This window comes from Cyanistes caeruleus, chromosome 1 (assembly GCF_971803275.1).
Source record: "Cyanistes caeruleus chromosome 1, bCyaCae1.hap1.1, whole genome shotgun sequence".
NCBI lineage: Eukaryota > Metazoa > Chordata > Aves > Passeriformes > Paridae > Cyanistes > Cyanistes caeruleus.
Window position 1 is genome coordinate 113727515 of NC_141701.1, and position 26308 is coordinate 113753822.

Sequence of the window (26308 nt, forward strand, 5' to 3'; positions counted from 1 at the left end):
TCATTCTACAGCTGCACCAGATTATTAGAGCAGCCATTGAGGGTTTTTAGTAGTCACATACATATGCCCTTGGAGTCATGCCTCTGTCCCACCACTGTTCATGAAAATTACTGAAAAATGCCCCATAAGATAATGCCATAATGACATAATAAAGCTGCTTGAAAACTGACTATGCCCCTCTCTGACTAAATACCCTGCTAAAACTTGTAATAAAACATTTTAAGTGGAGGATAAAACAGTCACGAAAAACAGATTTAAAAAATCATCTAGGCTCATTTAAATATTTGTTTTAACATTTTTTTCTGAACATTACCAATTGGAAATTAAATTAAATCTATCACTAAAGCCCTTAAATGTATCATGCCACCTATGTCAAGCTCTTCAATAAAAATCTCGGTTGCCTTTCTAAATGCCACTGCATGCATAATTTTTTGCAGTAATCTTGCTTTTAAAAAGCCCAACATAAAATGTTCTATCTGAAATTTTCCTGCAGGTTTCTTTCTGGAGAGGCTGAAAGAACATACTAAATTAAATTTCAAGAAAAAATCAGGGCTAACCATCACTCATAGGGTGGAACCTGTACAGAAACTACAGGCATGAGAAAACCACCAAATACACAAGCTGGTATCTGCTACAGAGCAGTGAATGCCCACACCTGGGAAAAGATCAGTTCAGGCATCCTGCTTGTGTTCATGTTCCTCTGCAGTGTAATTAAGCCCCAAAGCCACAACAGCCTTAATCAGATGCTTACAGCAAATGTAGTTATGGCCTCTCTTAAGGGAAATCCTGTTGGCAATACTTCTCTAGCAGAGACAGGCTAAAGAGATTTGGGCATAATTACCTATACTAAAATGAACAGACCTCACACATCCATACAACTGCCAAGCAAAATATGTATCTTGGTGTGCCTGTGTGATGGAGTCTCCCATGAGCAGATATATGCAGTGCAATGGGAAGCTACAATGGCACAAGTGTTCATTTGGGGTTGGACTCTCCCCACAAGACTCAGTTGAGGATGTTTCTCCCCCTTTCTTTCCCTGCAGCCCTGCTAAGGGCATGACATCAGTAATACCACTCTGAATCCCAGAGAAACAGCCCAGGAGCAGCTGCCTTCCCAGCCACCACTTGGACCAGCAGCACAGTGGCCAGCTCGGCTTCCACTGCTCCCACACTGGCAAAGTAGGATGGCCAGGCAGGAAAATTCTCCTTCTCCTGCTCAAGGAGAAATTTGGCAAGTCAAGACTCCAGAATATCTTGGAGGCACAACCAATGGGCTGGTTTATTTACATAATTTCCTTGCCCATTTTCTCCACTCTAAAGCTTCACTTTATTGTGTGTGGGGGGAGAGAATATGACACCAAGCCCAGGGAGCAAGCCAAAGTAAAAGCTGCAGCTTGGCAAGTACATGACAGGAAAGATAATCTTGTCCTAGTATCACTCACCTTGGCAGACCGCAGTATCTTCTTTTCCCCTGCCAGTGACCAGCCACATCCTCCAGCATCCCTTTGTGTTTTTATATTCTTATTAGTATTCAGATGGGTTAATTCCAGTATATTTAGTCATCATCTTTAGCTGTAAGCAGTTCTGATGGTAACCTTTTTTTAAAAAAAAAGAAAAACAAAGATTTTCTCAATGTTCTCCATTCTTCCCATCAGTCACCTTCAGATTCTTAAAATTTCCATTTTTGTCTAACTCACTTCAAGTATTTTCGATAAATCTCAGATGAAAAGCAGTACAACAAGACTAAAAGGGAAAAGAGACTCCTAAATTTGATTCCATTTTTCTGATGTTTAAGAACAGAGTGGGGACCCAAAAGAAATTTGACAAAGTCTCACTCTCGGGCACTCTGTGGGCAAAAAACAATACATTTCTGAGCACTCCTTTGGGTGAAGAGTCTGTCACATTTACAATAGGTACCTTAAGCACCGGCAGTTACACTTGCATTTCTAGTCATGAATAAAAATAAAGCGTTCCTAGGAGAGAAGTACCGGAGGCTGAAGCCAAATTTATCAGCACAGAAAAGTGCCTAGTAAGAGGAAGTATGGGGCTGTACTTCCCTTCTCAGGGCAGCCCAGCTCCTCCAGCAAGCTGAACACCTACAAGGGGTAGAGAACCAGCCAGAGGCTCTGGCTGTGTTTGCTAGGCCAAGCAGCACATGGGAGAAGATGCAGCAAAGGTGACAGGTGAGGGCCACGGAGTTTCCAGAGGACAGAACTGCAATGCTGCCTGCACTTGGTAGGCACCCAGAGCAAGCAAAGGGACAGGAATCAGACCTCGATGTGAAAGAGCACTGCTTGGTCATACAGGGACACTCCTCTCCCTCCAAACTCTACCTGGGAGCCACAACCACCCTGCCAGCCCAACCTCCCCAAGTAGCCGTGGGGAGACCAGCAGGCTGCAGAGCAAGATGAAGGAGGAAGGCACAATGTCCCACTGGCTTTGGTGTGAACCCCACAGGGGGTTGTGGGTCCATCAGGCTTGAGGATCTTACTGCAGGATAAGACATTGCTGGCATTCAGAAGCTCGATCTTGATAAGGATGTTCAAATACCATCTTTGCCATCCAGTGATGGAGAAGAGGTAAAGCAGTTCCACAACAAAGCTTTGTTTACTCAGCAGAGGAGAAATGGTTTGGGCTAAACAGCTGGTGGTAATCTTTAAATATTTGTCAGCTTCCCCCGTTGTCTCCTGCATTTTCAGTTGCAGCTGTCATAACCAGCAGTACGATCCATCTGCCTTGGAGAGCCTGGCCAAGAGCCCACTCATTTTGTTGACTTTTGCTCGTAATTTTTTCCTCCCCGGTTTTTCCCACCCGCTCCTCTGGCACAGGTTTGTGGTTATCTTTCCTTCTCACAATGAAAGCAGATTCAGCAGCATCCTCCCCTCAGGCAGGGACAGATTTGCTGCAGACACCTGTCCTTTACAGCCTCTCATTTTAGCTCTGAAAAAAGTTATTATAACATAGAACCCGCTTGCGTTTCACTGGCTGTACCTGTGGCTCCCCTCCAGCACACAACACCAACTTGCAGCGATTTTGAATTTGCTTTCTTCCAATCCAAGCCACTCATGCTGGTGAAGTCATCAGCCCAGACAAAAGAACAGATGCCCCAAAACCACTGAGTTTCCATAATCCTTTCCTTAGGGGGCATTGTCCAGTCTCAGGCAGGATGAAAAGACAAGTCTGTCTCACATGGCTGTGACACAGGTTTGAAAATGAAGGTATTACCTTGTGATTTAGGTGTGGACGAAAGACCCTGACTGAGACCACTGAGATTGTCATGTAATGCTGTCACTACATTCTCCCTTTAGAAACAGGGCTTACTGTAGGCTGCAGAAATTAGTGGTCACTGTGGCTAGCACATCATCACATTGATCCAGCAAGTTGCGCAAGCATGAGTATAATGCTTCTGGAAACCAGGTGTGACATTGCTCAGAACAAAATCCTTTCTGCACCAGAGACAGATATGGGCTGGGCACTGAGTGTGATGTGTTCAGAGCTTTCACTCTGACTTCAGTCTATCTGCTGATGGGGGCAAAACCAGTCTGAACCCTACACCCCTGGAGTGCCAGTACTCATCACCTCCAAGATCTAAGCCTTGAGGCAGTGATTTTAAGGCATTCACAAAGAGATTCTGTTATTTCATGGGTCATTCAGGCTGCTTTTCAAAGCAGCGAAAACAGATTTTTAGACGTGGCACCAAAAAAAAAAACACAAAAAAACAAACAAAATGGGACCAGATCAACATTCAGGGGAAGGGAAAATATCATCAGACTTCACAAAATCATCTCAAACTCAAGCCTCCAAAAATCAAGCACTCAGATAGAATAGTCCATCATAAAAATCCCAGCAGATTTAGGAGCCTGGGGCTCCAGTTTTAGTTACACAGTAATGAAGTAACCTCTGGTTAGCCTGAAATTAACATTTCTGAGCACATTCCCAAATTATCAGCTGTGTGTTATCATAAAAGCTACAATGAAAAAAATCAAAACTAATTCTGGTAGAGAAATAACTAGAGTTGGCAGCAGGCATATACAGCACTATGTTAATTTATAAGTACCAAGATAAGGTAAAAAAAGCCTCCAGAACTCATATGAACATAATTTATAGGAAAATTAAATTGCTGATTCATCCTGGTTAATTTTGATTGTGACAAGATGCGTGCACAGTTGAAACACGCTAAAAGTAATTCAGCTTTGAAGACAGATCTTGTTCATAGCTTCCAAAGCCAGAATCACCTACCCACAGCCATGTTCCAGGTGAGGAAAACAAGGAGCTTCTAAAATTGTGCAGAGCAAGTACACAGGGCCTTGTGGGACTTAGTGCTTGCATTTCTGTAAGAGGAGGGCAGGCTGCTAACTTTCCATCCAAGCCAGGCAGAAGATACAGCATCCTCTCTGGAAACATTTGCCTTGTCATGGTTGTGGGAAAGAATTCCTGTTGCTTCAGATGAGCATTACAAGGTGGTTTTTTTTACTGAACATAAGATGGCATTATCTGGAAGGGGGTTGCAATAAAAAGAAGCACATTGATGGAGTACATTTGTAAAGAGGGATCAATAAGAACTTTGGGAATAAACTTGTTAAATTATGTGAGGCTCAGAGAAAAATAGGCATGCAGGCTAAGAGGATCCTCCAGGGGTCCAGGTAACCCTCAAACTTAGAGTAACCCTGCTGAAGCTGACAGAAATGCACCAGGGCATAATGCAACCTACATATATAAAAATACAAGATATATAGAAAAATATAGGTTTTTCAGGTGACTCTCCTTTTACAAGACACCATTCATAAAACAGTTTAAAGATCAGATTTTTTAACCCTTACTAGAGGAAGGCAAGCCACTTGTCCTACCTTTTCTGAGGGATATAAACCTCGGGATTTCTACATTTTATAGGTGTTTTTCCAACTAATGAAAGGACTTGTTCCTGAGTGACAAGTGAATGACTGGCTTTTGTCTCTATCTTCATCCATGTGCATCCCATCCTTACTGGTGGTCAGTCAGTCTGTGAGCACAGCTTTCATCTTTGCAGCCTGTATTGCACCCCTGTATCAGAAAGACAGTTTTATGGAGCTTGAAACAGATGAGCAAACAGTCCACTTCCTCCTTAAATTTCATGAAACTACATGAAGCAGTTTCTCCAGCCAGTTTCCAGTTAGAATGAAATAATATGATAAAGCAAACTGCAGTTTTTTCCCTTCTGTGATTTTGCAAACTGCCTCTTCTCAGCAAAAATCTGCAAGTTATGCATGAGCTGCTCTTCTGTGCAACTGCTGCTGTGGAGCCTGGGCAAAAACAGCCCTCCAGACACAATTCAGTCATGGTCCTGCCCCTGCAGGTGTCACGTGCTAGAGCTGCCCTGTCTCACAGACTGATGAATATAAAATCACAGAAGAATATAAGATGGCATCAAGAGCTGCCATGTTTCCCCTGTAGCTCTGTCCAGTTCAACTTGTTCATGAGGGCAGAGACAGCAGGAAACAAAGTAACAGAGCTGAGGAGGTCCTAAATCATTGGGGTTTCACAGCTCTCTGAGGTCATTACCACAGAGTCTCTTCCAGAGTCCTGGATGTGGGAAGACAGAGGTGGCCAATAGCAAAGTCAGACACAGCCAAGCTGGCATAAAGATGGCCAGGTTTTACCACCATTCAGCTTTGTCTCCCTTTAAACTTTATCCAAACCAAAAGGTGTCTTTGGAAGTCTTGTTTCAATAGAGCAACAGATCTCAGCCAACATCTCCCAGGAAGTTTTGTGCCACATTGTTGACAGCCTCCCCCATATCACATCACATCACCAAGTCACTGGCTGTCACATCTCCTGCTGTCCTGTTAACACTGTCCTCTTCTCATGTAGGGCTGAAGTGGCATTACATTTCTGGATGGATTGTTTCCACCTAAACATATGACAGAGAGCTGTCAGCACAAAGTCAGCTGAGAAAGTCCCTGGGGAGTGCTGTCTATTCAGACACCACAACCCTTAGAAAGTTCGTATGGGGAGAGTCTGATTTGTATCTCTAATACTGTAAGGCATCTGGACCTTTTACTGTGATTGCTTTTACTGACTCAAATATTTTTATAAGAAAATAAGCAATTAAATAAAAGCAGCCTGCTATCAAGAACCAAGAAATAATTTATAAACAGTCACCAAAACTTGAACTGCTTCTGACACTTCCCTCAGATATTTACAGGAAAGAGAAATTCATATCAAATATGCTCTGAAATCTATTTATAAGGGCAAGCTTCTCAGCTTGGAAAGTATAAACCACAGAAACATTACCAAATGGATATAAAGCTATTTCCAGTACCCTCCATATTGCAGCATTTTACGAACAGTAATTACAAAATACAGTTTTACTCAAACTAAGTCAGCTTAACACACATTTTCTCAAAACTAAACAGTGCCAAGTTATGAGAAGCCCATTCATGATCCATTTACGTGTATTTAGCCATAGACTCAGAACTAGCCCTAATAAGCAGAGACATAAACACTGGTATAGCTTCATTACATGGGCAATAATGATTAAGACAATTACCTGGATTGCAAACAATTGATTTTTATATTGGACATTATCTGATGAATTTTTGCTGATAGTCAGTAATACTGTAAATCAGTTACTCTAGACCTGAATGTTAGTTAAGGACTATGAATAGCTGCCTCGATGTAGCAGAGATGCTACATCATCCTTTCAATTAGGCAGTCTTTTCTTTGTCATCCCTAGTGGTTTAAAATAATCTGTAAGTAGGACAAAGCAGTTATCCAATAAATTTCATTTTAAACAGAAATTATTCATTACTAATAGTGAAACAAAAGCTTTTTCAGAATCCCTCACAGAGTTGGTTTCATATCATAGCAATTGTCTCATTTCCCTTGCTCACAACTGCCAGCAAGAATTGCCACTTGACAGCAAAACAGTTTATGTATTTTATAAATACAAGAATATGCCTCACATGACATATATGCATATTCATGTCAGAAGCATCTTAATTAACAGTCATAAATTTCTTTTAAAAATCATAATGATATTTTATTGTAAGTGTTAATATATAACATTATCAATCTCCTATTAACATAAGAAAACATCACCTAAATTAAAAATAGCTGGTTTTATAATAAAATCTAGATATAATTAAAATATTTCACATTCACTGCAAAAGTTGATACAATAATCCAAAACCGTTTTAATCCCAGATTCAGCACAATGTCAGTTTTAGATCCCAACCACACAAATCAGCATCCAGTCTCATGGTTTAAAAAGAGGAAGTCTAAAACCTATGTGAAGTTATTAGACTTTATCTCTGCATATAGCTGAGGGCAACTGAATATGAAAAACAGGTAAAGTAGTAAGGAATGCAGAGTTCAAAGGGGTGTTTTTCAAAGGGCTTCTTTGGAGTCCTGGCACACATTGGGTGGTGTGGAAAATTGAAGTTGCTGCCTCTCTCTCCCCTAACCCTTGTAAGGAATTAAAGATTACAGTTGCATGTCTCAAGCACTTCCTCTCAGTTTTGGGCACCATTTACTGTGGCAATAATTGTAAAGGAATGTGATGAGGGCAGTTTGCCCACTGAAATTCCAAAAATGAAAAAGCAACCTGAGATAATATAATTAAATTTGAAAAGGATAATAATTTCACTTATAACCCCAACAACAGTAAAGCCACAGTTTTTGTTTTGTGTCAGGATTAAATCACAACTGTAGATCTGTACACTAGCCCCTGAAGAACAGAGAATGGGCTCTATACAAGGATATCTTTGCATAAGAAACTTTAGTGTGAAAACTATTTTTTTATATTTTGCATGAGAAGTTTGTGCATTAAAAGTTAATTTTTCATGATGTAGGGAATTACCAAGTTGGACAGGAGCACTACCTATGAAATTCTTCAAATTTTATGTGGATGTGGTCTAGAGAAAAACCAATTTTAAACCCATTTTAAAGCCACTGAAGAGGTGAACACACCTCCTCAGCAAACCCATTCACACTTGTTCCAGTGTGCAAAGGTAATCAATTGCTGTATTGGATCTCAAGATCCCTTTGAGATTTGGCTGATTAAGACACATCCTAATATGTGATCTGCTGGGTTTACCCCTCCATGGGATTTAAAAATTGAGAGCCACTGTGTAATTCCATGGCTAATTTCAAGACATATCAGGAGACCATCCAACAGGCACAGTATTATGGAATCCCTCACAAGCACAGTTCATTAAAGAAGATGCTGATCCTTGGGACTCATGGGGTGGGGGAAGTGGGTAATGAGAATCAGTTAATGATTGCAATAGGATTTACATTTTTAATGACTGGGATAGCTATTGCACACTCTATGGTTCCTTGCCTAATTGTTTTTGCTGCTTTTGTTTTTCCTTCTAATATCTTCTGTGTACACATCACCCCTACGGGCAACTAGTGAACTGATGGAAAGTCCCTGGAAAACAATCTGAGTCATGGGGTGATGTAAGGACTTTGAGCTCACAGTTGTCTGTCTCAAACACTGTTAAGGCCACTGAAGGACTTGACCATGAGAGCAGCACAGAGCAGAGCAGCAGGATGGCACTGACTCCAAGCCTGGCAGAGCTGAGATCTGGGCAGCACATCCTGGGTAAACATCCAGACAAAAATTCCCACTTGGGAGAGCTGTGTAAAGAAGCTGATGAGCACCTCACATGTCAAACAAGGATCACCCAAAGTTATGGGACAGAGGGCACCTGTGACCACCAGCAGCCCCCACAGAATATGCCTGTGGATACCTGGAACTTGGACTGTAAGTTAAAACCCCACAGGGGAACCTGAGATAAGGGTGGTGAAGAAGGACCAAAAAGATGCTGCTGGATCCATAGGTGGTGACTATTTTCTGCTTTGTCTGTCTCTCTCCTCTTTTTCTGTTTCTTTCTATCACTCTTCCTCACATTCAATGTTAAATTAAATCCATATTACTGACTTCAACATATGCCCACATTTGTACCTTAATTTGGGCAGAGGCAACTCTCAATAACCAGGTCATAACATCCCTCCCCACAGAGGACAACATCCCCATAAGGAAAGCTGAGAAGCACATTCACCTGCTCCAAATCAAAATCATGTGCCAGTCCAAAAAGTGTGGTCATTCTTTATCTTGTTGTTCTCCATCTCTGCATCACATTTTTTGTTAATTTTTTATAATTTGCTTGATCTTTGATTCACTGTAGCAGGCAATGGTAATATCACCTTCCACAGACCAACAGCAACCTGCTCCAGAAGGTCTGTAACACTCCTGCAGATCAATATCACAAAAGCAGAACTGAGAAAACAGATCTTGAATGGCCTGAATTATACCCATATGTGTATTTGTCCTTCTTCTCACACTCATTTGAGGTTACACAGCCCCTGCCGTGGCACCTCCATCTCCATCAGGTGTCCTCAGAGAAACCATTTCTCTGGAACACAGGATCTTGAGTTACCTGTTTTGCTGCCAGCTGTATGAACTTGCTTGTCTTGCTGCTCTTTTTGAAGTATCCAAATTGGTGTGTAGTTGCTGGTCCCCATCCTTTACGTGTTGGCTACTTCTCTAGCTCAGTTAAATGCTGCTTTTCATGTCTAGAGAGAGCACATACTTAAAAAAAGCTCTTTGAGGAGCAGTAGTTTAAATGCAACTCTTTTTTATTTCTACTTTGATATCATTCCCCTATTCTTAGGCATTTCTACTCTCTCCATTACATAGTTAATCCAGAATTCAAATATGTAAGACAGCCCATGAAATTAAAAGCAATTTTCATGCATCAACAGAAGTGGGTTTTTTTATTTTTTTCTAACATTTTGAGCTGAAAACAGCTAGAATGTAGGACCCTGATCAAATGGGTGTTAAAAAATAATCCTCAAACCTCTGCTGAGGTATGGAGAAAAAACAAGAAAAGAAGACTTCAAAGACTAATAAACAAAAGATATCAGTGTAGCAGGAGCCATATTTCCCTCTCCTGAGGTCAAATCTCATCTTAGTAAAGTTAATGGAAAAATCAGCATCAACTTCAATAGAATTTCTCCCCTGACTTGGCATGCTGTGGATGTGCCATGATATCAAGGCAGGATTAGACCCTTAGCACCAGCTCTTCTGTTGGCAGCCCTCAACACTGCAGGTTACTGCAGCTACAGGAGATTATGCTTTTCATCTTTTAGACTTTTAAAAATGCAGAATAAGTACAGTCCCAACTGAAAAATTCACATGTGTGTACTGTGCTACATTCTGCGCTGTTTAATTGCTCATTAAGTATACTCTACAAGGAGCTGGAAACCACTAGCAAGATTTACTTTCTAACACAGGCTCTCTTTGAAAGCTTCCACCAGCTGACCATGGCACTTTTCCATTTCACCACTCATCATCAAGATAGTGTCAGAGAGCAAGTATCCCAGGATGTATCACAGAAGGACTATTTTTTCATGCTAGATCTCATTTTGAATCAACATCTTTACCATGTAAGCCCTAAAGGAAAATAAATTTAATAAGAGCCATCTGTGACATAAAACTGCAGAAGAAATAATTAAGACTAGTAACAGACTTGGTTTCTGAATGAAGATATACAGTGCATAATGCAGGTTTATGAAGCCACTTTATCTAAATGATTAGTAGCTCATTTTTTTGTTGATGGCATTTAGGGCATGAAAAATCATGCTGGTGTATTAACCATTTGATTAACAACTTCTATGATTACAAAAGTAAAAAAAAGAAAGTACTATTAAGTTCTCTGACTCAGAGAAAGACTATAAATTTCAGGCATATAAGTACATTTAAGAGTTTTGATGTGATAAATGGACAGAGGCACATTTTTCACATTCATGGAGCTTATCTAAATCTTGTTCTCTGGAGTCTAGAGAGACTCCAAAGTATATTTAGCTTTTCATTTTCCTTCCAGAAATTTCATTTCAGAAGCACCTTAGAACAGCTATTTTTGGTCTTCACATATCATTGTAGGAATGCCAGTGCTAATCTACTGACAAAGCCACTCAAGGATGCCCTGAAACTAAACTCGGCAGATGAGAAAGGGCATACAAAGTTTCTTTTAGATCCTCATCCTCTGTAAAGCATAAGTCTCTGCTTTACAGTGAGTGCTTTCAAACAGTTCATACCACCTTCATCAGTTCCAAAATCTTTTATTATGTATAATTTTCTATGTGTATTGAGATATATTTTAGTGTTTATTAAGTTATACTTTCCACATGTTAAGCTGCCAATGAAATTCAATAGATGACACGGACTTTAAAAGGTGATTAGGGTCTGCAAGTATTTGCTTACAGATCTTCTCCATTCTTTGGGAAGGTTCAGAAAGTGTCTGCCCTTCATATGTCCTGTTATCAGACAATAATATACTCCATAATTTTATGCTCCAGAAACTTCTGGAAGCGGTATTGAACAAAAGACCTTGCAATTGACTTTTAAGAATTATAGAATTACAGTATTGTTTTACACAAGAAAAATGAAGGTTATTCTTCAAGGCCATGTAATTTCATCCTACACTGTATGAAAACACTGTAATCAACATTGGCACCCCAAAAAGAATGGATGAACATTTTTTTCCATTGCATAAAGCATCTCACTCAAATTGATCAAACATTACAAGCTACACATGGATTTCATGCTACTTAAGAAGCTCAATTATTTAAACAGCTCCAAATCCAATAGCCTACTAGGTGCCTGCAGGTTCTCATTCATATTTGTATTAATTCATATTTAGAGCTGGGATGAAATACAAACTGTTCAAATCCAGGAAAGTCATTCCAGAATAACTCCTCTATATTCAAATAATGTTCAAATAATGTTCATCTGAAAGTAACACAAAACTTTTCCTCTGCTTTATTTTATCACTTTTATTTTATCATTTTATAAGGTACACTTGTACCTTAAGTATCTAAAGGTTTTAACTCAAGGCTGGTGCTGTTGCCTAGTATCAGTAAAACCAGGAGGGAAAGAAGTTGATGCAGACTCTGTAGGATGGCAGATACATAAATTAAGCAGCATTTCAGCAGTTCTGTACTTTGGAATGATCACCTGCCATGCGAATGAAGTACTGCTAAAGCAAACTTGAAAGATCACATGGCAAATATTTATGCCTAATGATTATGTAACTTAGGAGAAATATCTAAACTTGATACCCAACAAGATTATCCTGAAAAGCATCTCCTTCAATAAAATCACTATCATATCGATTTCAATATTCTGTTATGCCATCAACCAGCATTAGCAACAGGAAAAAAAAATATAAGGCAATTACACATTCAGTATTACATTTTCTCTGAGGGGTTTTTTTTTCCTTATTTTGTTATTGCAATTTTTCACTGTATGTCTAGTAATCAGCCTCTTTTGCAGCAGATTTGTTTGGATGAACAGCATTTATGTAGTGCTCTGAGTTCTCTTTTAGACACACAGTGTCATCCAAGGGAAAGTACTCCAGGCTGTATCTCAGGAGACCATGGGTTATACCACTGACCATTGTCTCTCTCTGTCCCCATTTTCCTTGTCTCCATGGTCAGAAGGTCAAAATATTTGGAGAGAAGCTGTGACATTTTGTGTGCCCTCCTCTCACTAGACTCTGCAGTAATAGCAATCTATGTAGTAAAAACTTGTTCTTTCCCCTGAATTACTAGCACCTGAGTGCAAGATTGTGTTTCCAGAGAGCAGCCAATTCAAGATTAGGCTTTTAAGAATTAAAAAGGGCTTTTTATGTCACCACTCTATAAAGTATGAACACTTGTGCTCTATCAAGGTGTAAGTGCAGTATATGGCATCCTGCTCTTATTTAATCACTTTCAGATTCATTCTCTTTTAACATACCCTTACCAACTATATCACATTTTATTTTCCATGGTGTAACAGTTTGCACAATCTCTCACTGCAGTACCTGCCTTGCACCTGTCCCAGCAGAGCATTTACACCTGGTTTCCCTAAGATGGTTTATAGCACCCTTATTTCAAAATCAATCACCCAAGCTGGTTCTTGCAAAAGAGATTGACAAGACAGAAAAATTCATTAGGTGAAGATCTATGAGCTTTGAACTGCAGTTGTTCAACTCAAAAGCATGACAGCTGTGTATTTACACTGAAGCCTGTGGCACTTCTAGGAAGTTTGTCCTTGGCATTAGTCATTCTCTTGCTGATCCTTAGGCAGGATCCTTGTTAGACCAGATAATCTGTGCTATCCTTTTACCTCATCTCCCTGGAAACACACAGATTGAAAATGAAGGTGAATACCCCAACTACAGATGAAGGCAGGTTTGAATAATAACATTGCCCCAGAATATGTCTGTCAATTTATGGACTGTTTTGAGATACCAGATACCCAGAGCACTCTTTGGTTTTAAAGGAGCCTGTGTGCTTGATAATTCTCAAGATCATAGCAAAAAATTAGATTTGTTTTAATTTGTCCACTCTATGCATTAACAGCTACCTGTTCACTCCCTCCCCCTTCATGCAGAGTATAGAATTAGAGTATAGAGTAAAGTAGAATATCTTGAGTTGAAAGAGACCCACAAAGATCACTGAAGTCCAACTCCTAGCCCTGCACAGGTCATCCCTAACAATCACACCACGTACCTGAGAGCACTGTCCAAATGCTTCTTAAACTCAGAAAGGTTTGGTTCTGTGACCACTTCCCCAGGGAGCCTGTTCCAGTGCCCACTCACCCTCTGGGTGAAGAATCATTTCCTAACATCCAACCTGAACCTCTCCTGACACAGCTTATTTCCACAGTAAATGGAATTTCATTTGGTCCCAGCTTTGAAAAACACTACCTTATTCTCTGACAAAATGGCACTAAGAAGAGCCCCAATGAAAGCCACAACTTTGAGCAGCTCTTGATATTTTGTCATCTTAGAATCTGGGATTGATCTTAACCATGCTAGTCCCTCAACAGCATTAATAATTTTCATTCCCATTCCATTCCAATAACACAAGCTTAAAAAAAAATCCAATATTTGAACCTCTGCATTCCTACCATTCCAAGAGATAGCAACAGAGAATATAAATACACTGAAATCAAAAGGATTTTACCTACAGCAGAGGTCAGGGTTGGGGGATATTACGATTTTGGCTTTTTTTAAGCTCTATTTCTCATCACCCAAAGGTGTGTATCTGTATCCAGCAGACATACTTACCCCTTTTTGCAGATCTTATTCCTCCTCTCTTTTCGCACTGGTCAGCTGGTGCTTCCTCTTGTGCAATTGAATTTGGCAGGTGTAAGAGCACTTGTTTATGCTGTGCACAAGCTGGGGAATGCTATTTTGACAGCTGATAGTCCAGCAGCATCTTTGGAGACTTTTAAAAGCACATAGAAAGCTTCATTATTTACAAAGCTTTACAGCTGGGATGCACAAATCACCCATGGCCAATTTGTCAAAGGAATATTTGTCTGCATTTTTAGGTATCCACCTTGTGTAGACTTTGCACAAACAAAGAAAGGTATTTTGTCTCATCTTGCTATTTTGGGAGCTTTAAAGTTCACGTTCCTTCATTACCCCTCTGTGCTTGATTTTCTTTTTCATTGGGTGGTTTGAGGAAGGGGGCATAGATTGTTGGGGGTTTTGGTTTTTTTGGCCATTTCATATGCTTTGGTCACTGCAGTGGATGCAAGATGAAATCTGGGTTTTCCTCAGCTCTATTTGGCATCAGAAGACAGTCACAGAGAGGCCATGATCCTCTGAACATGTCCAGGATGTTGTGTAATATTTCAGCCTTTCTTTTTGTCTTTGCAAACCCACAGTTTTTCCAAGGTTCTAGCAGCACAGTGTAATTTATATTACTTTTAAGGTGTCTTTCCCCTTGATCATTATCATTTCAGATGATGCTACTTCTTTCTCTTCTTCCTCCTTCCCAGTCAAACAGTATTTTATGTTGAGATATGTGCAGCTGCTTATGTTTTCACTTTCCCTACATCTCCATTTCCCTCACCTCCCTTAGCTTAGAGAAACATTAGGGCCTGATTTTTATCCAACACCCACAGCCTATATACAAATTTTCAGGATGCAATGGCTGTTCAGCTGCTCTGGACCATCAGGCCCTACCTACATATTTATGTTGGGCTCACTGATCGAGGAGCAGAACACCTGCACCAGGTTGGTGGTGTCAATTCTGATGATTTTATGTCCAGTCTGAGATTATGTGATGGTTTTAATCAGTGTTTCTGGGAGCCTCAGTAGTCATTATGGAACTCTGTCCCTCATGAATCCAGAGAGAAACTCAAAAATACCGTGCAGGTGTCAAGGCAGGTCAAAAATCTATTCCAAAATTCTTTGTTTGATGAAGTATTAATTTAAGCTGTTTCTTTGCATACGGAGGACATAACCCATGGTGCTTAAGACTTGCAGTAATGCAAAACTTCAAAGTGATTTTTCACTTTGTTCTCCATGCCAGTGGAAAGTATACAAGGTCTCTATTATAGAAACTGGGAAAATATTCATACTGAGTGGTGACTTAGTTTATTTAATGTTCACTTAAAATAAGCCCATAATACTTATGTAATCAAGTGTTCCATAAATACTCAGGCAAGCTAAGAATCTGACAAGAATGTTCATTGGCTTCTTCTGAAGGGTCTATTATTTCTCATTCACATAAATCCTCCCCAAAAGCCTGATACACATCCAACCAGGAAACTGAAGCATGCTGTCTAATGCACAGAACCATCTGAAATGTTGAGTATGGTATATTCATAACAAATTAAGCATATATTTTGTACAAACACACAATATAAACCTAATACTATTCACATAAATTACTTGGAAATTAATTTTGGGCAGAGAAGATGTCAGGTGTGTAATATGTTTGCAGACAACTTGTAAACAGTTCACCAGATATTTAGTTGCTCAGTTCAGTTTTGTCTTAAAGAAAATATCATATTTTCTTCTCTGTAGGGCTCTTATTGGATATAAATAGGTCTCACAAGTTTGATCTAACAGCAAAATAAACCATGGGAGAATGAAGGACCTTCAGCAGTTACCTTAACAACATGATAATGGCACAAACACGGCAGTGGTGTTTCTGCCACTTGCTATTTGAGAGGTTTTCATCTTCCTTGAAATGAAGAAGCCAGTGGGAAACAATAAGCAAAGGCTTCTTGTGGACAAGCAATCTCTGCTGCCAGTGGAAAGGAGCCTCACTGTGCCTCGCAGAGGTGTGCATCGGTCTCGCGCATTCCAGCTTTGTGATCTGTCTTGCCCTGGTCCTTCCATTCTTCCATTCTCTCAGCCCCTTCTCCTGGGGCTCCTGCTGCCAAAAAACAGCCTTTGGGAGTTGCCAGAGTAGTCATCCCTCATTACCTGGGGCTGCACTCAGGTAAGAGAAATAAAGTGTTTTATTGCATCCTCCTCCTTCATTGGGAAGGCAGGAGGTAGGAGAGCTGGGAGGGGCTGCTCTCCTACTGTGTTGCAAGGTTGTGCTGAGACCTGGCCCATGTCTAATGTTTGCTTACATCTGTTGTGCTGGGGCTAGGAACATCCTCAGCCAAATATTTCAGATGTAAATGTTTAGACTATGGACCATAAACCATTTCCATATTATATGGAAATGTTTGTTCTCTAGTTTGTTTTTTTTTGTTGCTGCTAATTAAACTGTGAAGAATATGATGTTTTAGAGGGATGGGGGGCTTTATCCTGTTTTGTAGTACACAAGGCCATTTTTCTCTAATTCTCTATTTGATCTGTAGATAATTGATTGTATGTGTGACTGTATATGTTCTGGCTCAGTTGTGTGTTCCGAACCACATCTGGTGTAAATTGTAATTCTTGTAAAAAAAAAAAAAAATTAAAAAAAGTTAAATTTTTATTCTCTGAGCTTATGTTATATAAACTTCAACCTATGGCTTTATACATCCAGGAACTCAATTTATTTCCTCCCCGTGTCTCATGTGAGGAACAGACCTTCGGAAACAAATGCAGATTGAGTGGGAGGTAAATGCAATCATTCACCAACCATCCCACCACGATGGAAGAGAAGTTACATATTGGCAAAATATAACATCTTTCTTTCTTCCTAGTTTTCTAAGTCAAACAGACACTATTCCCCACTCACAAATAGTGAGACTGACTCTCTGACTTCTCTTGGGGTGGGAATTGCTTCATTGATCATGATGCTCCTGATTATTTCCATCCTAGCTGTGCTGAGAGGACTCCAGGGACAGACAGGGCAGAAGTGCAAACTCCTCATCCTGCCTCAGTAATTTCATACTTTTTGTACTACTATGTGTAAAGAATAAATTAAAAAAATTAGTAAACAAAAGACATTCCTGTGGAAGAAGCAATTATTTTTTCAGTTGATTTAAGCTAAGATGGGACTTCATTGTGAACACTGCCATTCCTATTTCAGTTGCTGTTTCTTTTTGTATTGATTTTTTGTAGACTTTTTGACTAGTAGCAATTAGTGACACTTGCCTGGCAGCAGTGAACATTAAAACAGGTATTTTTTTAAATAAGGTGGGTGGGTACAAATTGTAAAAAATCATCCATGAAGAACCCAGGCCAGGTTTTAATGGAGTATAGAAAGACTTCTGAAAATCTGTATAAATCAACTGAGTTTGATCACAGCAGTAAATGTTATTTATTTTTCTGTCCCCCAATATGAAATTCATGAGCAGCCAAGGGCCTCATGGGAAGAAATACTCTCCTCCAAGGAGTGTTCTACCAGGTCATGTCCCCTGAGCAACATCTCCAGGCAAGGCCCTTCCTGCAAATTGGCTCCGTGTTACACTGGGCTGATATCAAGCTCTGAGATTTTCAAAACAGGGAAAGTAACCTGGATATGGCTGTAGAAACATTTCTAGGTACAGAAAACCTGATAAATCCTACAGGGAGATAATCCCATGGAATCCCAGTGATAAGTGAGCTGGATTGAGACCAGGATTTAGAAGTCTACATGTGACCAGACACCAGTTCAGACCTCTTAATCTGTTTACCAGATCAGAACCCTGATCCACCTCCCTCAGCTCCTACCTCTTGAGAGGGACTAAAATTGAATAACCAACTCCATGGAATATAAGAATAAATTTGCTTAATATGCTTTAGAAAGCCGCAATGCATTTACCACTGCACAGGAGATTTAGATAAAATATCCCTTGAAGGTATTTTTGAGAATGGATATGTTAATACTCCAGCACATTTTAGACTTGTGGTCACTTAAGTTATACAGAAAAGTTTGTTTATGCAGAAGGAAGAGGCTTGTGAAGGAAATGGAGTATCTAACTGTGATGATAGCTAGAGGAAGGAGTCTGCAGCACAGCTGATTGCCACCATGCAGTGCAATACTCTGCTACCCAATTAGATGGGCGAGCTAGCCATCAGCAGCCTTTTGCTGCACTGTGCCACTGATTGCAAATGGAACAACTCAAAACCTCAAACTGCTCCAACTTACCACTGATTATCTGTTATCTGCTGTTAAGAGGGGGTTGATTATTATCACGTACACTGAAAGAGGCACATAAACAGTAGGTTGACCTGCATATGGTGTTTTTTTCTGCTGCATCACAGAATATCCTGAGTTTGAAAGGACTCACCAGGATCATTGAAGTCCAGCTCCTGGGCCTGCACAGGACAACCCCAAGAGTCACACCATGTGCCTGAGAACGTTTTCCAAACACTTCTTGAACTCTGTCAGGCTTGGTGCTGTGACCACATCCCTGGGAGCCTGTTCCAATGCCCAGATATCTTCTGGGTGAAAAACCTTTCTCTAATAACCAACCTAAACCTCTCCTGACACAGTGCTATGCCATTCCTTCAGGGTCTGTCACTGGTCATGAGAGAGATCAGTGTCTGCTCCTTTTCTTCCCCTCATGAGGAAGCTATAGACTGTGATGACTCCCTTCAGTCTCACTTTTCTCCAGGCTGAACATATCAAGTGACCCCAGCTGTTCCTCATAAGGCTTCTTCTTTAGATCCTTCACCACCTTCATAGATCTCTTTTGGATACCCTCTAGTAGCTTAATATATTTTTTGTATTATAGCTCCCAGAACTGCCCCCAGCACTTGGGGTGAGGCTGCTCCAGAGCACAGCAGAACAGGACAATCCTCTCCCTTGCCTAGCTGGTGATGCTGTGCCTGATGCCCCCCAGGACAGGATTAGCCCTCCTGGCTGCCAGGGCACTGCTGGCTCATGCTCAACCTTCTGTCAGCCAGGACCCTCAGGTCCCTTTCTGCAGCTTTACTCTCCAGCCTTTCATTCTCCAGTCTGTACATACACCCAGGATTGACCTGCTCCAGGTGCAGAATTCTCCACTTGTCTTTGTTGAACTTCATACTGTTCATGATTGCCCAGCCCTCTAATTTGCCAAGGCCTTTCTGGCTTTGAGGGAGTCAACAGCTCCTGCCAATTTAGTATTGTCAAACTTGCTTAGAATCCCTTCCAGCCCTGCTTCCAAGTCATTTATGAAGATGTAGAAGAACACAGGGTTGAGGATGGAGCCCTGTGGAGCCCCGCTAGTGACAGGTCACCAGTCTGATGTCACCCCACTGACTACAATCCCACCTGTGAGCCAGTTTCTCACCTGAGATTTACCTGTAGCACACTTGTTCATTCTGCCTCACCAGGAGTCCTGTGAAGCATCAGGAGAAACACATGACCCTTCTGCCTGGGAAACTTTACTTGCCAGGTGAGGAACCTTTCCTTGGCATCTTACTGGAAGATAGAGGTGAGCTCAGGAGCTCCATAGGACAGGAGAGCACAACAGGGCACAGGAGAAGGCATCAGAAACTCTTGGAACTTGCAGAGAATGCTCCATGACAGGCTCCAGGGTAGCTTGAATGCTTGGCTGCCTTTTGACAGCTTGGGGACATGCCTGAGTATGCAGGGAAAGACCCACAGGATTCATAGAATACAGATGAACTGAACTTGTTATGCCTTTTGGTGGCTTGCAGGCTGAAGCAGTCCTGCTGAAAGCATTTGTTTTTATCCTTTAGCTCTAGTCAGGGAGCTTTGAGAAATGCTCAGAGCAAAGTGCATCCAATTCTCTTCCAAATTCCTCACCCTAGCCCTAGAGCTTCTGCACCATGTTGCTGCCCTGGAGACCATTAAACTCTCATAGCTCAAAGATTTATTTCCTGAATTTCACATCATCTCATCTCTCTTCATATCTCTCTCTTAGAGATTTCTCTCTCTCTCTCTTAGAGATTTCAGCTATAGACAGTTGCAGCTGAGCTGTACTGCTTCACAGGTTGCCATTTGTCTACAAAACTGCAAAACCATCCAAATGCTCACTCCTTCCTTTGAGCAGAGCCACAAAACCTTGAGACTTGAGCTATTCCTAGGGCCACAAGAAGTATAACATTTTGAGGCAATGTGAAGCTCAGCTGACTAATCAAACAGCTTGTAATTGTCTGCCCATACCCATCAGCTAAGTTACATTGGTATTGACTTTATTTTGGATGTAATCTTTCATATTATTTAAAAACTAGCAAATAAAAACGAGTAACTTACAGTGTCCAGGGGACAGGCTCAAATGCTTTACAAGTAAGGTCCAGAAGCCCAGCAGAATACCTGTCAGATCTGGGTTGGCAAGGTCAGTCCAGAAATTATTGTTCTGTGTTTGACTTCACCTCTGGAATGAGGGAGACAGCTGTAACACTAGGGTGGGAGGGAGTCCAGCCCAAAAAAAAAGTAAAGAATAATTTCAGTGCATTGGCTGGAAAAAAAGGCTGGGAACCTTGTTTGAAGCCAGCTGCACTCCCTCTGCAAGCACCACCACTAGCTGTGCAAGAGTTACTGTGGGCCAGCTGTAAAGCTCCTCCACATCAGCTGCCTAATGCCCAAGGGCACAGAAAATACTTACTCAGCATACACATATCTTCCACTGTCAGCCAGGAGAGGGAGTTCAGAGAAAGAGGGAAAAGAAAAATCCCAAAAAAACCACAGCTTTCAAAACTGTGTCTACAGCAAGCGATCAAAGGCAGCTCTCCTGAAAGGATTCCCAGCAGGGAGCATGGAAGGGGAGCAGCAGTGAGTGCAATAAAGCAGCAAAGTCAGTCCCCAGTGCTGCAGCCATGGTAAATGCCAAAGAACAGCAGCTCTGGAGCACCTGCATGGGAAAGGCACATTCTGTGGTGCTGCTCTTCAATGTTTGACAAAATGTTGGGAAGAAATAGAAAGAATTTTTTTTTTTTTTTTTTTTTTTTAAAAAAAAAAAAAAGAAAAAGACACAGCGTGGCCTTAGAAAACACGTGTGGTAGAAACTGGTGGCAGGCAGTCTTTCATTTTAGAGAGATAGAAGAAAAGAAACGTGTGTGAGTTTCTGCTAGTGTTCATAAATAAATCACACCATATGTAGATGCATAGCCTGTAAATACTAGATAAGAACATATTGTGAAGTGAGCCAAATTCTTTGTTTCTGCCAAAAATTTATACTCACCCAACTCAACAAAATGGAGCATCAACCTTGCTTATGTGGACCCCTGCAGAATTTGCAGTGGAGCTGATGCCCCAGAAAATTGGTTTGCTCTCCTTCTATACTTTCCATCACTTCCACAGAAGCAATTTTTGAACCTTCAAGGGTCAGTAGACCATAAATTAAAAAACACTGCCCCAGAAAACCTGATCACAATCTAAAGCCTGCTGTGCCAAGCGTTTCCAAACACCAGAGGTCATACCCCACCTCAAAAGGCTTTGCAATAAATAAATGAGATGGAGGGAGAGTAGACACATGAAGTGGGAAGAGCTGAGATGAAACTCCACTTGCCTGAGGCCATATGGGTCACTAGCAGAATTTCTGTATGCTTTGATGGTGTGCAACTCCCCTTGGAGTTATAGAAGCCCATTTCTGTCCTGAGCCAGCAGCTGAACTGAAGGAAAGTGGGCGAGATTCACCAGGCAGAGGCAGCACTGTGGATTTCAGGAGATTTCCATCTCTCTCTGCCCAACCCTTCCAGGTTCAACACACTCATGCCAGGCACTGACCACACCTGCCACATCAATTTAAAAGCACTTTTTTGTCTTCTGGGGTCTCCTGTTTTCACATCAGTGGCCCTTGAGGAACAACATCAGACAATGCAGCTTCCCATGAGCACTATCAGAGCATTGCACTGTTGTAAGGCATGCCCATGCTGAAAGGAGAGACACAGAGACAGAAAATGAATTTGCTGCTGCTGCCAGATCTAATAGAGATCCTAATAAAGAAAGGCACTCCAAATACCTAGGACCAGCTGGACATGCTGTCTTTCCTCCAGCTCAACAACTCTATAGGAGACAGCAATGCAATTTAGTAGTAACTGAAGTAGATTATGCCATGTCCTGCAGAGATGTCTTTGCATCTCTTAAAGCCATATTTCTGGCTTTAAAATGCTTTCTTTAGTTTCCTCAGAATTATGTGTATATGCAAGATATGGAAATATTTATATAAGTATTTCCATATGTACTTTAAAGGCCAAATCATATGCAAATTATAAAGATGTCACCTGTGTAATGTAATTTTGGACTATCCCAATGTGAGAAATTCACACAGAATCATCAGCTGTGGCAGACCCATGCAGAGGTGAGCTTGCTGGGTATCTACAAAGCAGGGATCCAGCAGAGTTGTATGAAGAGTTAGCTCAAGTAGCAGGAAATAGTACCTGGCAGTAGGCTGCATTCAGGGATGCAGTGATATTACTCTGGATATACGGGGAGAGAGCCATCACTTGAAACAAACCAAACAAGAGAAGTAAAATTTAGAAAGGTTCCTGAAATAGCAGGCAGAAGAAACAATGAAAGACAGAAAATATTTTCCCATTTCCAGTGAGAGGGAGTCAGTTGCCAGAGCAAAGCCAGAATACCATCCTGAGAGGGACGTCCACACAGCCACCCTGGGTTGAAAGAGGGAGAGTCACTGCCTTCACCCTTCGTCCTCTGTATTTCTCTGACTGCTGAGGACAGTCAGTGAAGCAGGCAGTGATCCCAGAGCAAGAATTTATTGTGGCCTCTGTCCAGCCTTTTCTGGTTTTGATTTACAGTCAGAGCCCTTTTTGGATTTTGCATCTCAGTATAGCTCACTCACACACTTGATAATATATTCAGTCATTGAGCAGTTACCTGAGACAGCCTGGTTCCAGTGGAAATTAAGCCAAAATGTAACTGTGTTACATGATATATTGACTCAGAAGGATGCAAAGTACAACTTTTTTACTTTAATTTGATGTGCTTGTGTTGGGGGGAGTTTTTTCAATGAGAGTATGAAAAACTGGATCATGTTCTTTCAAGGTATTCACAGAAAAAATCAAATATTTTACTTGTAGTATAAAACATACAGATGCTTTTGTGCATTTTTAAGCCTGTGGCATTCAACTAATGGAGCAATTTTGTTAAAACTTAATGCCAGAAATAATTTTCCAGCTCATTGTTTTAGGAACCCAGAGATTATACTTACTGATGACCATGAAATTTAGCAGAGTTTTAGCAGTTACTCTTAAAGTCAATCAGACAGCTAAAAATTACCTGTTTTCCCAGTTTTCTGTATATTTATAAACATACAATTTCTCATTCTGTTTTCTGGTGCTTTTCTTTGAATAGAATGTTAGAAAACGTGCTTAATTTTATAAATCTAGATTCTTTGTGAAAGATGTGGTATTAGAGAGACCTTCCTTTTTTCTGTGAACATTAAAGGGTACATCTGACCAGAAATAAACTGTGGTATTACATACAAGATATCACAAAAGTATGACTTGAATGTATATCAGTTGACAAAGAAGCTATTTACCATAAAATATCCATGGACATAAATATATTTTGCTGTAAGAACCCTACCAGAGAGTTCACAAGAGAGTAGGAGCAGCTGAAAGAATCTTACTGTTGGCATCTTGGTTATTTTTACAGTTCACAGTAATTTTTTTTACAATCCACTAATAACTCAAATATAATAAAAATTGCTATAAATATGATATTAGCTGATGAAGAGGAAAACCTGCAGCAGAAATATGTCAAATATTTTACAAATGAATGTCAAAGAAAATTAGATCATTTCTCACAAGCTGTCATATTAATAAGCCACGAACATTTTGGCACAAGAAAGCAGTAACATGGGCTTTGCAGATAGTACTGTAAACTTTTTCAGTTCTTTTAGGACAATGCATGAGAATAAACCTGCTTGTTTTGTGGGCTGTAATACTGGATGGTCTCTGATTCTGTACTTCCTGCACTCAGAGAGCAAAAGCAGCAGAGCTGAATAGCTGCACACAGCACACCCATGGGAGACATCAAATCAAACCAGCTCAAACCAGTATGTTGCAGATCTATTAAAGCACAGTCATAAACAAGTTTTCTTCTGTTAAACCTGAAGATGTTGACCATTGTTTCTGGAATTAGCTGTGATAGTCAGTGTATTTGAGCAAAATTAAGAGCAGGTTAATACATTCATGTTACCAAACTCGTTAAATAACAAGTACCCTGGTAACTAAGCCAAATAAAGTCAACTGCTCATAGGAATAGATCACTCACTTTTTTTTTTTTTGATGTTGCTATCTATATTATTAACTCTCACATATTAAGATAAATAGATTGTAAGCCTAACTATATAGAGAGATCTGTTAAAGCTTATTTTTACATATTATTCAAATTTTTTCCACAGTGGAATTAGTAATCTGATTTAGTTGAATCTGCTACCCTGGTAACACACAGAAAAATGGTGAAGTTTCTGCCTTTGCCTTCTTAAAATAAAAAAATATGTATTCTCACTTAAGTGGGAGATAAAAATACTATTTATGTAAATCTTCAGTCATTGTTCAGATACAATACTGCAAAAGTATGTACCCTATACTTTACACAGTTTTAATTTCAAGTATTGAATATTAAATACTTACAGTGGATGGTTATTAGAATTTGATAAAAACTTCAACAAAAATAATTCAAACATCTTTTTTCTTTTTTTCCCCCCTAAATCTGTGTTTGAAGTCAAAATGAAGAATTTTGCGTAGTCTCTTGCACAGACAACTGTGCAAACCTGTTAAAGATTGTCCTCCTGCCTGGATTTTACAGAATGATTTCATATGGCTATAATCAATGTGTATTAAACAGTCAGAAGATATCTCTTAGAGCTCTAACTATATTTATTGTGGATATCTCATATCTTATCCTGTATTTGGATTTGGTATAATTTGAGAGAGGTTTTAACTTATGGCTACACAACTTCACTCCACCACAGATTCTGGGTTTATAAGTTATTGATTATATTTTGATTTTCCTTTTGACATTTGGACTCTATCCATCCCAGGCATGTATGAGGTATGATTATTAGTGCTGCATATTTTCCAATATTTCACAAAAAAAAAAAAAAAAAAATTCCTTCTTGTTCCAAAACCCCTCACATTTTCATGCTTCTTATCTATAAGGGACTGATGGTTTTCAATAATCCCTCACAGCCCATCCTTCATTTAAAAAATACAGAAGTTTTGTAATAACTAACAAGGATAGCCTCTTGATACATGGAAGAAAAGAATTTCTAGGACTTTCCTAATAAAATGAGAACTGCTAATATAAACATTATCACTGGGTAAATTTTATTTCAGTGATCTGTGGGCCAGATAGACTTCAAAGATCAATGTCAGTGACTGAGAGAGGCTGAAGACTGCCTGAGAATGAACACTACCCAAGTCACTAACAGGTCTGCTTGCGACAGGACGTGTCGTGATTCAGCAAACAACAAATTTGGTTTCAAAGCTGCCTGTGCAAGATGAGGAATGCACCTCACATGAGGCAAAGCACGAATCCATCTAAGGACACATCCTCCAAGTGCAAATGCATTCAAAGACTGTCAAAAGTTAAGCTTTTTTATGGGGTGCTCTATGGCTGAGAGTGCCTCCAGCAAGCCAGAAGGAGGCAGATATAAAATCCTCAAAGTCAGCACTGACTGCCATGTATCCTGCCTAAGTCAAAAGAAATGCAAACTTGTGCCCACAATCAAGTGAAATTCATCCTGCTGCATCCCAGCTGCCAGAGCTGGTACTAATCATCATGGAACACTGATTCCAGAAGAGCAGCCCTCTGTAGGGTATGTTAACAAAGCAAACACAGCACAAACAAAGCACCAGGTCCCAACATTTGCTTCTCCTATGAAAAATGTGGAGCCACAGACAGATCCCACTATTACAAGCATGACGCTTCTTTCCGTTAAGAGAATTTTCTACATAATTTTAAGGAAATGTAATTAATTAATTTTCTAATTTAAATTAAGAAGTAATTATTAGGGCAGCTCATTTGTTAGTATTTCTAGAATTAATGTATTCCTGTGGTAATTTTAGGAAAAAAAATTATGGTAAGATATTAAGAGGAATTGCATAATCAGAAAATTGTTTAAGTGTTGCTTTGTAACACAGTATTTCTGGCACCAGTATCACAATGAAAGGAAGACTGAGAATTCCTG

At 40.2% G+C, this 26308-nt stretch overlaps 1 long non-coding RNA gene across 1 annotated transcript in view; it reads right to left on the reverse strand.

Moving 5' to 3' along the window:
* LOC147655836 (uncharacterized) overlaps positions 1-9558 on the reverse strand; it is a 45758-nt gene extending 36200 nt beyond the window's left edge. The window contains exons 1-4 of the long non-coding RNA XR_015276565.1: positions 9423-9558; positions 9045-9235; positions 4848-5887; positions 1443-1595 (exon numbers count right to left, since the gene is read on the reverse strand). This is a non-coding gene — a long non-coding RNA (uncharacterized LOC147655836). The remainder of the gene's footprint in view (positions 1-1442; positions 1596-4847; positions 5888-9044; positions 9236-9422) is intronic.
* Between the last annotated feature and the right edge of the window lie 16750 nt (positions 9559-26308).